The 16,194-nt window shown below is 36.1% G+C and overlaps 1 protein-coding gene and 1 long non-coding RNA gene across 6 annotated transcripts in view; one reads left to right on the top strand and one right to left on the bottom strand.

Annotated features, from left to right (window-relative positions):
* Positions 1-4,394, top strand: part of LOC127386098 (uncharacterized) — a 34,631-nt gene extending 30,237 nt beyond the window's left edge. For both annotated transcript variants that reach the window (XR_007889807.1, XR_007889808.1), the window contains one exon: positions 57-4,394. This is a non-coding gene — a long non-coding RNA (uncharacterized LOC127386098). The remainder of the gene's footprint in view (positions 1-56) is intronic.
* MIPOL1 (mirror-image polydactyly 1) overlaps positions 1-16,194 on the bottom strand; it is a 189,728-nt gene that overhangs the window by 95,628 nt on the left and 77,906 nt on the right. The window lies entirely within an intron of this gene.

The following is a 16,194-nucleotide window of genomic DNA, read 5'->3' as shown; positions in this document are numbered from 1 at the left end:
CTCCTTCCTGAAAATATTTCCCTCAAAAGCCTCCTACCTTAGCTAGTCTCATTCAGGTGATAACACACTTGTCAGACCGTGAAATTCTCTAAGCCTACTCCAAGTATTCCTTGAGCAATCATCAGTGCCCAACTATACAATTTTCACTATCAGCATCATCCATTCCCAGCAACAGACACTCAGTCTTGTCTTTAACTATATTTTCACAGTGCAACCTGGCTGCATTCTTCTAAAAGCACTTAGTCTTTCCAAACAAACACCCTGTACCCAGCACACCATGCATCACAAGCAGCTAAGACACAAAATGAAAAGCAAAGCAGGTAGCATACAAAAAGTTTAAGAAGAGATTCAGACAAGAAAAGAAGGACAGACAGCAAGTAGTCTTTTTCTTTCTTCCCATCTTCTAATTTAAGCCATCAGGGTACTGATGAGCCTTTTTAAGTGACAATCAGCTAACCTTATTCAGCAGAATAAGGATGCTTGTGAGAGGCACCGGCTATAACCTGTTGCGGTTGCTGACCCCTTTCAGTGACTATCCAGGTGGGAAGCTTGAGAATGCCACAGGGAAAAGCGAGAAAAAATGCAAAAAGGAGCAGCTGCCAAAGAGAACACTGATGGAAAGGTCAAGAAGTGGACCAGGAGAGTATCACTGAGTAAAGTAGTTGAGACTTGCCAAGAAAGATACTGTTAAAAGATGCTCCTAGTTCCAGGAACACTAAAGGAGCAAAGATGCTTTACAACTACTTGAGTATTTCAGAAGATAGAAAAATCAATGCAGATAACCACTTGATAGTGTTTGGCCTTTACTAGAAAATGAGGTTACATGAACATAGCAAACATAACTTTAGCACTAGTATAAACAAATAATCCTTAATATGCTGTCAGCTTTTAAGCATTTTCTTCTTCAACTTGTACCTATAACATGTTAACACAGTATTATGGTGCCTGCCATGTCTCCACAGATTGACAAGTTATTATTTGATTGTTACTTAATATGATTCTTCAGTGAGGTGTCTGGGAGCAGAAAAAATGGACGTTATACCAGAGCAAAGAGAAGTGTGCAAGCCATTGAGAAACAGGGACAAAGATGGAATACAGTGAAGGATTAACATCGAGCAGAGTATCCCGCTGCCCCCAGTCCTTTGGTCCCTATGCTGTTTGTTTATATGAAGACAACTTCTATCCCCACAGGCCTCACGCAGAAGTGCATTTAATTCTGCGCTACTCAGGTCAATCAGACGGTTCACATGCTTTCAAAGAGACAAATGTTTTGCTACACATGGGGCCCTCGATCTCATCTCACTGAACTAGATAGCAACATCAGGTGTGTTAACCATCACACCGAGAGAAAGCATACACTCTTGGGCTGGGGAAGCAACATCCAAACCTAAATATAACAAAACCATTAACACATCCTTACTGCAAATGCAGTCTTGGTGGCTATTTAATACTGTTACACCTGTATTTGCTTTTAATATTACTATAGAGCACACAATGATTTTCATTGTCTTTCATTAAAAGGAATCTAAACTAACCCTTTCTAAACTCACAGCAATATGCTAGGGGAAAAAAAGAGTCAACACATTATGCCGTTTATATGCTAGGAAATAAAAAAAAGCAATTGATTTGTCTCCGTTAATACAGATATGAGGGGCAAAGTCTAATGAAACAAATGTACTAGGACTAAGATGTGGCCAAATACTGTACAGTTCTTTCCTGAATTCTGAATGAATCCAATTAGTAGATAAAAGGGATAGCATTTAATGAAAATAAATTTGTTCATCTAGAGTCCTAATCAAAACCTGCAATGCTTATAATCTTTACAATTAGTACTAGTACAAACACAGAAGACACCATTGATGAGATTGCTGAAAAAAGGGGCAGTATGTAGATAGAGGCACCACAACGTGCTTGCCCTGTTCTTATATTCTTCCTGAAGCCTAAACACCCTGAGTAGGGTCAGGGTGGTGTGGTAGGCGGATCTTTGGCCTGATCTCATCCCATCCAGTCATTCTTATGTTGTCTCCATAGTTTAATAATAGATTGTGAACATAACTACAGCCTCCCAGAAATAGCTTCATTCTGTCATTAAATTTAAGGTAACATATTTTTATTCAAGTCAGACAAAAAAAAGAAGTGAGGGTTTAGTCACATACTATGGGTCAGCTAGTGTGTAATTACTTGATTACATATCGGGGCCTTCACTTTAAACAGGGAGTATTCCACCACATTCTGTGGATTTCTATGAACTGAAGACCTTGTTGAACTGGGATCTCAATTACTGAAGTAGTAAGAAAGAAAAACAACCTTTTTCCTACTTAATTAGTTGGGAAAACAAGTTATGTCCTCCAAATTATGGGGAAGTAGCTGTACACTTGAATGACAGATGAACTGTTTTCCAACATGCATTTTTTTTCTTTATGCATTTTAAACAAAATGTTCAACAGCAAAGTAAATGACATACTGTATCCTGATGGAAAATGCAAAAATACCATTAAAAGATGAGCTTCTGGGATTCTGAGATCCTACTGCTACACAGCCTAATACTTTTGGAAATGGTAAACTGCAGAAACAGTTTGAAATTAGTTAACACATATTCACTGCAACAAAGAACTGGAGTACAAATAATTCTCCTAGTCACCATGAAAAACATGACAAAAAATGCTGCAGACAACGTGAAATAGGTGAAGTAACATGGCTACTTTTTCACCTGTTATATTTTTAAAGTCATCACTTAGGGAAACCTGAATACAATAAACAACCACGTGAAGCAAACAAGAACAATTCAACTGATTCTTCTTTTAGTTTATTATTTTGTTCGTCTTTTTTTGCTTTGTTTACAATGATCGATACTTCAGAGTAGCTCTCTGCTCAAAGATGTGGAATGGAATGCAAGTATTCTCAGTTCAACAGCTCCTCTCTCCTCCTCCCCTCATTATTTTTTTGAACAGTCTGCCCCTTGTCCCAAATTCATCATGATTTCTGGAGAGGAAAACATCTTGCACCACTTGGATGCTGCACAACTCTTTCCTTTGCAGACAAAAATAATACCAAAGTCATCCAGTCAAAACACAAACCAACCTTTGGTGTCACTGTGAATTATGTACTTTGAACTGCAGATGTTTGGAAGCACTTATATTTATATAGATAGATTTTATCCTTTTTCTTTTAAAATTATAATTTTAAAGAAATAAAGAAATAAATTAGTTTCCACATAAGAAGGATTTTTCTATTAAATTATAATTTTGAATTAAGGCTTTCTAATCTCTGAAAGAAAATACTTTTCTTCAAAGTTCTGGCAAACCACTAACAAATGTGTTTAAATGATTATTTATACAATGCCCAGCAGCTTAGAACTACTGGGATTTCAAGAAAGAGAAGTGCTGTTGTAGAGCTTAGGCCTCAGAAACCTATGTATCTTTTAAAATGTATATTATATTAGGAAGAGAAACACTTAAATGTAAATAAGTTTTGTTTTTGTTTTTGTTTTTTTTTTTTTAAGCAGTGCAATGGTGTCTTGCTCCATCAGAAGCCACAAAAAGAAATGCATCAAAATACAAATGAAACATTTTTGTGTTCCTTGTCACTATGTGCCAGTTGGAACCTGCAGCATTAAGGCAGATAATATGCTGTATATACATGACTTAGTTTCCTCCTACCATTCCTTTCCCTTTCTGTTTCTGAACTCTTCAAAATGCAGCAAAACAGGCTTTCATTTATTTTCATTTGAACAGTTAAAGGAACTGTAAGTGCACAGAAAGACATTCCGAATGTTCAGACAATAAAGTTTAACTGTTTCTACTCTTCCGAGTTAACAGTACTTACGTGTGCAGCTAGTCAACAGCACGGAGTAGCCCTTTGATACTCACCCACCCAATTCCATTCTCTATATGTTCTTACACTGCCTTTCAGTGATGACATTTCAAAGACCACAACAAGCTTGATCTGCTTTTCAAAGAGCTCTGCACAGGCAGACTTGGGAAATCAATGATGATCATTATAAAAAAATGTGCAAGAAGAAAAAGGAAAATGTGATGTTCTCGAGCTATATGGGGTCATTCACACAGGGCTCCTGCGCTGGCTGTGCCACTGGACCACTACAGCTCTGCTAACAGCTGCTGACAGACCCCTGATCTGCAGGAGGAAAACAGGATCTGAGGAGCTGCTGAAGCCATGTAGCTGGGTCATCTTCAGTTTCCTGTATCCACTGCATATAAGTTAGAAACGTTACCTCACCTCTGATCCATTCTTTATAGTAGTTTCTAAGCAGAACATAAACCCAGTAACTTGGAGATAAACATGTATTCGTGAGGTTGTACTGGGTCTGAAATTAAATAAAAATGCATTCGACTAACCTAGAGTGATTTTTTTCCTAATTGCCTGTCATATATAAATAAGTGACTCCTGTTTTACATGAAAGTCACATTACTAATTCAATTAGTGTGTTATATTCAAAAGCAAAGGAAATTACCAATATCCCCAAATAATTCTGCAAACAGAAAATACTAAGATTTTACCGTAAGAGGGAAAGCTCATTCAAGAGTCAAGATTCTCTTTTAAAAGCAATGACAAAAATCCTTTAAAAAAATAAATAAGTATTAGCTAAATTATAAATCACTGACTAAAGGTCTCTAAGTAGTGTCATACTTATACTAGGTTCAGTTTTACCTTCAATGCATGGTAGTAATTCCAGCATGCAGATTCAAGGTATTATTTCAGTGTAGAAACTTCTGTATAGAAAATAATTCAGAGTAGCTAACCTCAACTTCTTTAAAAATAGTGAAAGAACAAGATTACATAACACCAAAGAGATTTTGGAAAAAATCTGCCATTAAACAGAGCAAGTATAAGTATACTACTTACAAGAGAACCAGGTCTGAAATACTCTACTGACTACCTGAAATAATTTCTACTCTGGTTGAGTAGTAAGTAGTACTGCAAGAAAGGTCCCAAAGAAACCAGTCAGAGCAGCTGAATATTAAAATACTATTCTGATTTTCTTTTGCTTATGATATTAGTATCCATTTTCCAAGTCAATGCAACTCCCATGTACTCATTTACACACTATTTTTCAAGGCAGCTTTGGTCATTCTAAACCACAGTGCTAACTATTGTGTGATTTGTTAGCACACTGAGCTGTAATTTTATAGAATGGGCTGCTGCAGTCACAACATATAGTAAAAGCAAATAACCTAGCATAGCACTGAATTTTTCTCTTCAGTTAGATAGACACAGATTCCTCAGTAGCCAGCCTCCTCTTCATCACATAGGCTCAAAAAAAAAAAAAAAAAAAAAAAGGTCACATTTTATTCCTGCAGTTTTGTAAATCCTATGCATGTTTTTTCTAACATGGAAATATAATCACAGAATCACAAAATGGCTGAGGTTGGAAGGGGCCTCTAGAGATTATCTCTTCCAATCCACCTACTCAAGCAGGGCTGCCTAAAGCCAGTTGCCCAAGCCAGTGTTTAGGAAATTTTTGAATATTTCTAATGAGGGAGACTATAAAAGGGCTATAAAAGACTATGTACTCTTACTAAAAGGAAAGAACACACATTTCAGAAAGCCGTGACCTTTTTTTTTTAATATTTATTTATTTTGTTTGTTTTATTTCTCCTCCTTTGTTGTTGAAAGGAGGAACAAAACTCTTCCCTCTTCAGTTTCTTTAGTCTCTCCCTCCTTCAAATGCAGCATCTTTCCTCCTTTCTTTTGCACGGCAGAATGTACACATACTCTGATTCTCAATTCTCATCTTGGACTGTGTGAAGTCCACTCCACTGCACTGTCTCATTTTTTTCTACCTTTTTGCTCCATCATGTTCCCACAAACATTCTTTTTGTTACATGACTCTACTCAAGAACTCCTCTTTAATTATACAAGTGTTTGGTGATACAACTCTTGATAAACATTGACTAACCAGTTTTTTCCAACACTTAAATGAAGATAGTAAATAAGACTTGTTTTATGCAATGAGAAATTAGCTCAGAAAGTTGAAGAAGCTTAATCAGTAGAGAAGACCATGTCAGAACTGGGATTACTACACCCAAAATCTTTGCTTTACTGGCTTGAACAAATTATACAGAGCTATTGCTTCCCATGGCCACGTGTTTTGCTGGCTCCTCAGAAGACTAGTCAGTTCCATTACAACCAGATGGCCTGTGGCCAAGAAACAGCTTGTCAAACATCTAACATAACACACCATGACAGATAGCTGATAATTGCTTTTGTTTAAAGCCTTTCCACCACCCCTAGTTAATAGTGTTGGTAGCTTAAAAATATATATGCAGTAGAATGGAGTAGGTAGTGAAGATCTTAAAGATGTATAAAAAGGAGAAATTTTAGAAAGACACATTCACAGTCTGATCTTCCAACTAGATGTAGAAATTAGGAATCTGATTCTCAGATACATGCAAGACACCCAGCTGCTGACAGAGATATGTTTTTAGAAAGTGTAACCTTGTTTAATTGAACCAGAATTGAATTGAATTGAACTGAATTGAACTGAACTGAATTGAACTGAATTGAATTGGAGTAGACAAGAAAACAAAATTTGGTAAACAATCTGTCATTCTAATGAGCTGGTTTTCAAATAATCTTCAATGGATTTTAAGAAAATCCATATGTAAACAAGACTACTGCCTAAACGTTAAGTTGGCATTTACCGTACAAAAGGACAGAATACTTCTGGTCCGTTTCTAAATATCATCCCATTATTTGAGAGAACAGTATCATTGATCACTGTACAGATGCCACAGTTTTTTAATCTCTTTATTCAGATATTGTAATAATGGGATTGCAGGTGTTTCTCATAGTACACACAGATAAATATCGTTCTCTCAATTGAGCCATCACTTACTTAAGTGGCAGTTTTTCAGTTTTTTGTTATGCAATGTGTTCTCTCAAAACTTCTTTTAATGTGTAATAAAAGCTACTTCAAACTAGAGATTATAACAAATTAAAACTGCAAACTAGGTAGCAAAAGCACAAAGCTCTGCAGATATGTCAGGGATAAGAAACACTTCTTGAATAAATGACCGGAATCAGTAGTAATCGCTCTTTCACTGTGGAAATAATATGCTTTTTTAGGTAACTTTGATATTTAAGATTTCAACTATCTGAAAGCAATATTAATATCAGTGTTTTAACAGTCTGAGAACCAGTGTGAAAATGGAGTTAACTAATGAATCTTCAAATATTATTGTTTCTTTCTCACCAATACACAGATCTAGGTAACAGCAAATACATAAAATTTGTATTTCAGATTTCTTTTCAAATTTGCTCACATGCACTGAAAAATAGAATAAAAATATTTTTAAAAAATCAAGAAACTGATCAGCTTTGCACACCTTTAAAATGAATAATTCATAGAAGATAAAGGCATTCATAAAAGAACTGTTTAAGAAAGTAAACAAAAGCTCTGAAAAAAGAAAATAAACCCACACATTTAGAAATCATGTATTGCTCTGCTTCAGTAACACAGAGAAATGTCTTTATGATTTTGATACATGAATATGATTTTTCAAATATTAAGTAGTGGTTGAATCACAAGATTTTGCCTCTGTAACAAAATTTAGTTTTAGCCTTCCTGAAGTGTTTTACAGGGATCTATGTGACTAGCAAGCCAAAAACATGCACACTTCTCAAGAGGATTGACAATGCAGCTTTGAATTAACAGCCACCTAAAAGCTTTCAGATAGTTACTGAAAAGCAGATATGCTTAAACCTAAAATCAGCTGCCTTTGACATGTGCAATTACGAACATTGCCCTCACCCAACTCAAAGCTTCTTGGCAATTCCACCCCTCATCTGTAGAAGGTAGGACACGCTAAGCAGAAAAAAAATTAAGAAAAACACAATGCTGGAAGAATGTTATGACAACTTCTGAAAGCAAAGTGATGGGCCTGCCTGCCAAAACAAACAAAACGGGTAAACGCATGACTACTGCTGAGAAGTGTCTGGACACCATACAAGACAACACACGTGACATAAAGAGAACATGTAATGAGACACACAGCTGCTGGCTAGCCCTCCAGTAGAAAGCAGGCTGATATGACTATTTAGCACAAGGGATTAATGAGGATTTTGCTGTTTCTTCTGGGAGGCTGGCACTGGATGCTTTCTTTTTCACGGGGAGACTTTGAAGACTAGCTTGGCAGACCGAGATTCAGCTGAAGTCCTAATATTTTGATTGTGAACAGGACCTCAAGCAATGAGGCTGAAAAAATGCTTGCAGATTGAGAAATAATACTTTGTCTCAAAGCTGCAGAAGATTAAAAGAAACTCAGAGAGGGCTGGTGTTCACTCCTATCCTGAACACAACCCGGCAGAGCTTGTTCAGGCAAAAAAGAGTGAAATCTATTGTTTCCTTGTGTTGCTGGGATCTGTAATACAATCTCTGTCTGAGGTATGGAATTCCTCATTATGACTACAACATGACTGGGAAGGAAATCTTACCTGCTGGTAACAAGTTATGGAACAACTAAAAGCAATGTGTTCATAGCTGTTCTTCTGATACAGAGCTTTACTCTGCTTTTTGGGTTTTGTCTAGACTTTGGCAATACTTCTCCAGACACCAAAGAAAGGTGTTACAGCTAATTAAGAAGCGAGCAACTCAGCATAACTGGAAGATGACCAGTAACTGCTGCAGAACTTCATTTAATAGACTTACAAGTTTACAGGTGCTAATTCATTAACTAGGGGTAATGTTAAAACTCCCCCCTCCCTCAAAAGATAGTTACCAATTCTGTGTTATCAACAATATAAAGGATACATCCAGAAGCATTATTGCTGATTATCCTGCATCACTACATTACACTAATGAAACATCCTGTACTTATCTGCTTATTGTATTCTGTATTTCTGATAACTACTTCAGAATTGTGAAGTTTTGTGATTTAATATTTCGTTGACAGCTAATTTTTTGTTGTAGCTAAGACCATGAGACTTTTTACACAACTGCAGCTTCTTAAGGGCCTTTAAGTATTTCTACATATCTGCGTTGTGTAATTTTAAAAAGTATTTTCAATAAAAAAGTAAACTATAAATCAGAATATTATATTTTGTGCTGACTTTGTCTATACCAAAATAATATCAGGAAGCATTAATAACTTCTCTGACAACAGCATCCTATAATCACATGCAGGCCACACGCAATAGGAAAGCCTGTCCTTCATTTGCAATAAAGGGTAATGGAAACTTAATTTTTTTTGTTCCCAAGCAACTCAGCTTGAAAAATAATTAACAGTGAATAAACAGAACATGGAAAAGAGAGTAAATCTTAGATACCATCTGAAGCATGGAACAGTAAAGCCATACAACAAACAAATGTAGGAATACTTGGCGAACGAGACATAGGTAAATTCATGCTACTGTGAAATCTTTCATAAAGAGAATATTGATACATTTTTTGTGCCACTTTTATTGCCAAAGCCACTACACACTTAAGACCAAAATACGTAAAATAACTTCATCAAGCCTGAGTAATTTCAGAAATTGATTATTGGCATCTCAACCAAAAAAAAAAAAAGGTCGTAATGTTGAGATCAAAGCAATAGGGAAAACTACTGTTGTGGTAATAGTGACTTGTTAATTTAAAAACAACTTATAAGGTAGAAAGAAACTGAAGTAACAACAGCATTTATTAAGTCCTACATTTCAGCCACAATCATCTACCATTCTATTGAAAATGAGTAATCAGTTTGTTATCATTACAATAACTTTCCTTACATCCTCTGCTACTGCCAGACCTAAACCTCCTTGCTCACCATCTCTCTTCACTGCTTAACATATATGTTGCATCATAAGGATGACTGTGGAGGGTACTGCAATGATAGGAGATATGACAATATTTCACTTAGAGACTCAGGTGGAAAAAATAAAATGAAGTGAAAAAATAAAATGAAGTAAAAAAATAAAAAGCAACTCTATTCATTCTTATCACCATGTCCAACAATATTCTTAGTAAACTATGGATGTTGTGATAGTGGCATGATCAGCAATGCAGTTTGGCTGCTATTCATTGAAGATATTTCCAGTACCCAATTAAATTCAAACTTTACATTCTGTGTGTTATTTTATTTGTGATCTATTCTACTATTTTGAAACCTATTTCTCCTTCAAGTATGTCTTGTGCACAGGTTCAAAATGTTCAACAGAAATGTCTGCATATAAAGTAGTCTAATAATTTTCAAAGTAAAAAGGCTGAAAACAAATGTATTGAAATACTTTCTTCAAGGACATTGATGGCTTTTACTTCCCGTTAGCTGTTTCTTTTATTTCTTTAATAAATCTGATTCTCTTTCTTGAAAGCATCTCATTTCACATAATGCACTGGCAGAGCTCTAATGTAAATAATTAAAAAATATTTTCTTGGATTAAATTTTTTTTTTTCCAATTCTATACTTATAAATAATGAAGCTTTGAACTTTTATTTGAAGTTCTCCTTGACTCTCAGAAATTTTCACTGAAGAATCACAATCTGCATGCTACTTTAGAATGGGGCTGCAATTTGCAACTTCTCTTACTTGTTTCTCCTTCTTACACTCTGTTTTGCACCATGGAGTGCTATCTGAGAGCAGGAACTGGATTCCTTTTTTTGACTAAAGCAAACTCAAAGATGCACTCTAGGAATGCACCTTGTGCCTTTTGATGCAAATGTGTATTCAGTTCAGAGGACTTCAGTAGAGCTAGTCCAAAGTGAAAAAAACAACAACCGATACAAAAAACCTCACAACCAAAAAAAAAAAAAAAAAGCAATACATACACACTTGGATGTCAGATGCTGAGAATTATTTCATACTCCAGATCCATTCCTGTTTGTTCACACTACTTGGTAATATAGACATAGTGAACCACAAAGTTGTAACTGTGGACATTCAAGAAACGGCAAGTGGGTAAAAGCAAGAAGGGAAATGCACACACAGGTCACACATTAACCTTCTCTGACTCCACACTGAATATAAACATGAAACACAGAAATCTTGTTTGTCACTTATCAAAAGAATTTTTATGCAAACTCATCCAGTTATCCAATATAAAAAAGTATTTTCTATAAAGATTTCTTAGAAACTTGCCTAAGACCACTGGTTTTAATATGAAACACAGAGACGTTGTATTTTTGGTTTTGTTTTCTTTTTTAATTTTTAAAAAAATCAGAGACATTTTATCCAGCAAGTAAGCAAACTGAAATCTACACCCACTACCTAGCTTGAAACTGTGAAGTGTTAAATATAATGAAAAACTTACTTTAGGTACCTTTACAATAGTTCTGGTACCTATAGAACTTGTTGCATGCAGTGATTCAGTCTTCTCTTCAGCAGGAATACTATTGCATTCTGCTTGTATCATACCAGAAATTCCCTCTATGGGTTGTTGCTACTGAAACAGGTGATCAATAAGCATCAAAAACATTTTTTCCTCTTTCATCCTAGGGTTTTGACATTAAATATTTAAATTAATTCTAGAAATTGGTTTGGCAGTCTAAGCTGTGTGAACCTAGAGCTTAGCACCATGATAAATAAGTCAAATAGCAATTAATCAGACAAGCCTGCATGCAAATTTACTGTCATTTTCAAAGGGGTGAGGAGTTTCTAGGTACTGAAGAGACAATGATTGTTAGACTGGAAATTCATTAAAGTTTACAATTAAAGACACAAAGCTTGATCATGCCCTCAAATATTATGCAGACGTATTTTCTGGATTCTGCACAACACACTGTTTGCAGAGGAACAACAGGTGATTTAACAATGCAAACAATGATGTGTCTCAGGGCATCATTCAGTCAAAACCTTATGGCAGTAAAAAGAAGAAATGTAGTATCAATTAAAAATTTGCTTCAGAAGTTCAAAAAGACAACCTGCAATCCCTCTCTTCAAGGAAACATTGCATTAACATTTACATATTTACTCATACTTAGCACTCATGAACTAAATACAAAAGTTCAGTATAAGAGCTCCTTAGGCTAATTTCTGCTGGACCTTCTCCCTCCCACCAGCTGACCTGCACTTCCAGCTGTGAGAAGCATTAATGCAAAAACTACAAGACTTTATGCAACCAAAGCCTCACTGAAGTCAAACTAGGAATAAGCTCCAAAATACACACTTTCACTAGTGAATTTTTTACTCCAGTGAAATTAAAGGGAGCTTCGTGCCCTACTAACAGATACCTGCCTACACAGAAATCACAGCCTTTGATATATGAATGCAAGAGACCAACTGACATTTCCGACTCAGGTGTGTAATGTCCCCAAATCTTCTTCTATCGTCCTGTCTGAACACCTCACCTCTCCCCAGCTTTCTTAACACCTTGAGAACTGTGATTTACACAGCAATCAAAGACAACAGAGCACCATGACAGAAGATTAAATGGGTGTTATTCTTTTAGGGAGCATTCTGTGCAAATCACAAAACTCGATGTAAGACTTCAAGAGGATTCTCTTTGGCCAGTTTCCTCTCCATTTTAGTCTTCAGTGGGCTAAAATTCCTAATTCAGAAGAAAAACATACTTCACATGTCTTCTGAATGTAGCCAAATATTTTACTGAGTATTCCTCTGGAAAATATTCATGCTCCAGTTAGCACAAATATATCCAAGGTAGAGTTACAGCATACCTCATAATCTCAGAAAGAATTATTATAATTTTTCAAGCTGAGGTTGTTTTTGGAAGAGGTAAGCAGCCAAGTAGGGAAGAACCTGCCCTTTTATGAAGATGCAAAAGGTTCTTGATACTCTCCACCATCGTTCCCAATAGTTTTACTCCATGACTCCCAATTACAGCAGTCACTGGCCCTGTTTAGCACTTTGAAAATTCTGTAGCCAGTGAGATTCACTTGGTTTATTCTGAGAAGCAGTGAAGAAAACATGGATTTAACCTTTTTCAGTATAACATGAACTTCCTAAAACATGAATTAATCAAACTTTCAAAGGATTGTCTTTAATTAGGTACACAGTAAATGAAATGAGACACTACAAAGCACCTTTCTAGTGCAACACAATCAAATGGAAAACCAATATTGCTAATCACAACAACTGCTTGTATAACTTGTCTTTTTATGATCTTTCTCCAGAGTCCCTTTCAGTCAGCATTACCTCTAAAGAAGAGATGTCTGTGAGGTTTACCTGAGGCCACTGATGTGAATACCAATAAAACTGACAACCATTTCTTCAACTCCTGTTTCTTTTCTCCCCGCAACCACAGTGCAGCTTGTAATGTTTAATCTCAAATTAGATATTTATTTATTTATTTATTTATTTTTGATCTATACTTTATTCCATATCCTTATTACTTTCTATCAGAACTTGGTCTATATTTGCAGGACAAAAGGGGCATCTTGCAGACATCTCATCTCTCTCTGTTTAACAATCTGCTGGCAAATAATTTCCCCATGCCCATTCATCTGCTACCTCTCAGAAAAAAACACTACAAATGAGAACAACAGGAACTTGCTGTTGCTTGCCCAAAGGAAACCAGCCATAAGAATGAAACAGCATGGTCCTTGGATCCTGGAATTACAATAAACATCCTTTTTACCTTCACTTCCCTCCTCAAATAAGCCTGTGATCAAATTAACCAGTACCCCAGTGGCTGCCCTGTTCAGAAACAACTGTGAATACAGTGTCCTCACTTTTCTTCTCCTGTTCCCAAATAACAGTGACAAAAAGTAAAAGGTAGTAGGGGAAGCATCCTGCACAGCTGCTAGAAGGACACTGTCAAATGTGCTCCTATCAACCAAGATCTCAATTAGTATTCTTAACCATGAAGAGTCAAAGGGTACCAAAACAGAGTTTAAAATTGAGCTGTAAATTCACATTACTAAAAATAAGATCCCAAACTGTGGTTTGGATTGCAAAGGGATCACCTCTATCCTAAGATAAGAGTCATGAGGCATTGTAACCTGTCATCTGAGTATTTCCCAACTAAGGGCCCAAGATCTGTAAGTAATCTTTTTCTCATTTACATGTGCTTTTGTTGTTTTTACACTTCATACAGCTCTTAGGTTTATTACTCCAATAAGACCTGTTCACTCATGTGTGCTGACAATGCCTTAATGCTCTGTGAATCACAGGTAACAGAGTTCTACACCTTATTTGGTGTAAAAGGAGGGAAATTGCTCCAGGAAAATGTAAAAAATAAGTTAGCAAGAAGCTGGCTTGTTGTAGAGTAGACATTTATCAGTTATTAGTCATTAGTCGAAACTCATAATGATGGGCAGTCAAGCATAGTGCTTCTCATCTTTGTTTTCAATGATGATAAAGCGCTGCCTGCTGCCAACAGTGCCTCAAAATGGAGAAAGGTACTTGAACTTGCTTCAGATGAGCAACTGGGTGCATGCCAATTTTTTACATGAGCAGTCATAAGCATGTTCCTGCACAGCAGGATGTGATCACACTATTCAAAGCTGTAAAACCAGGTTTGCTTGCCAGTTATGTTATTGCTTCAAGATTATTGTGTTATGGATGATACTGTTCTGCCTGAACAATAAATTCTACACCTTTAATATTTAAAACTTTGTACAGAACTGTTACCAATTAAAAAAAGGCATTTATAGAATTAAAGATAGGAGTGAAAACGTACCAAACACACTATCTCCTGAACTATAAAACATATCTTACTTAGCTTTCAAAAATCACTTCCTTCAAACTGTACCAATTAAAAGGTCCTCTTTCTTCTCTAAACCAGAAGGAAAGTAATTGCAATGACTTACTCAAGTCCTCAGCTTCAGCTGCCAACCCTGTAATCATATTAACATTCCTGTCCGTAAGGTGATATGTGGTTAATAGGTGGTTGTTTGAGACATTGCACTGTATTGCCTCCTGCTGGAAACCACTTCTTTAAAGTATTTTAAGAAGGTCATACAATGTGACTGTGCTACATGTAATCCTTATTAGATGTCTGTCCCTGGCTGGATTACTCAAACAAGAAAGATTCTTGAAGAAAGGCAGAATTGTAGAAAAAACAACTGGACAAGTAAGTTTTTTTTCTTGAATGGGTTAAGACAAAACTGAACATTACAGACAAGAAATTGATGTTTTATTTCTCATGACAGTCAGACTCTTTCCCCATTTTCCTTTCAGAGGATCAGTCATAAACCAGACTCAAGCTCCTCAGTATAACACAATATCTGTTCACTAACAAACATATCTTAGCAAATACAACCAAACAGTTGAGTTTGTTTTTTTAAGGGGGTTGGTAGAGGAGAAGATGGATGTCAATGTTTAGCCACGCTTTAGTTGTTTGTTTTTTATTCACTTGAAAATACATACTAAAAGTAGTATCAAATATTTGAGTTTATACCATTTTATTTGTTTTCACACATACAAAAAGTAGTTTGCATATTTGCTCAGCAATCTAGTGAATGATCTAAGATTACATAAACATGCACAGCTCAATACTGTGATAGAAGTGCCTCTCTTTGCTTCCTAGTAAGAAGTAACATTCACATATGAAATCTCAAAAAGCCATTTTCATTACCTTTCTGAAACATGAACAGTGCTCTTCATTTTTTGAAGAATAAAAAAAAAATTCAAGTAAAATTCACATAGAAGAATCACAACTTGTCAAGTATGCTGCAACAGAAGTCCAGTTAAATCCAGCTTAGTAGTATAACTACCAGAAAAAGTATTGCAAAACGGCTTCTCAAAGACTGGTGAAAAGAAATCTGTATTTACTTGGTCATAGGAAATGCAGAGTTCAGAGAACGTCGATTCTCTAGGAATGTAATCTTTTCCTTACCTGAAATCAGAGCAATGTGCTGAAGCTCTTAGGGCTTTGGTGCTATTGTTTCTTACTGAGAAAAATCAGAAATCCTCCAAGTAAAACCTAAAAAGCTCTACTACTTATATTCACAGTGCTCAGCTGTCAAGTGCCAGGCTATTGTGAAGAAAACCATAAAGATAACAGATGCAGCTTCATTAAGTGCAGTCAGTCCAAACTCTTACAATAATAAAGGCAGTTCTCTGTCATACAGAACCGGTTACAGTGGTCACTCAAATGACATTGCTGCCTCCAGCTCTGCAGACCAGCAAGCAGGAACAGAGTAACACAGTGTTCACACAGTGTGTCATGAAGCATTTAGCTCTCATTGCCCAGTGACCTCTGAACTTCAAAAATGCCTTTTCCAGAGGATATCCACAGCATGCTAATGGTTTACCCTATTTCTGCTTTGTCTCAGCTTGCTCTCATCAATTCCCCCCCACC

Source organism: Apus apus, chromosome 5 (genome assembly GCF_020740795.1).
Source record: "Apus apus isolate bApuApu2 chromosome 5, bApuApu2.pri.cur, whole genome shotgun sequence".
In the NCBI taxonomy this organism is placed as follows: Eukaryota; Metazoa; Chordata; class Aves; order Apodiformes; family Apodidae; genus Apus; species Apus apus.
Note: the sequence above shows the minus strand (reverse complement) of the source record. Positions and strands in the feature narration are given on the sequence as shown.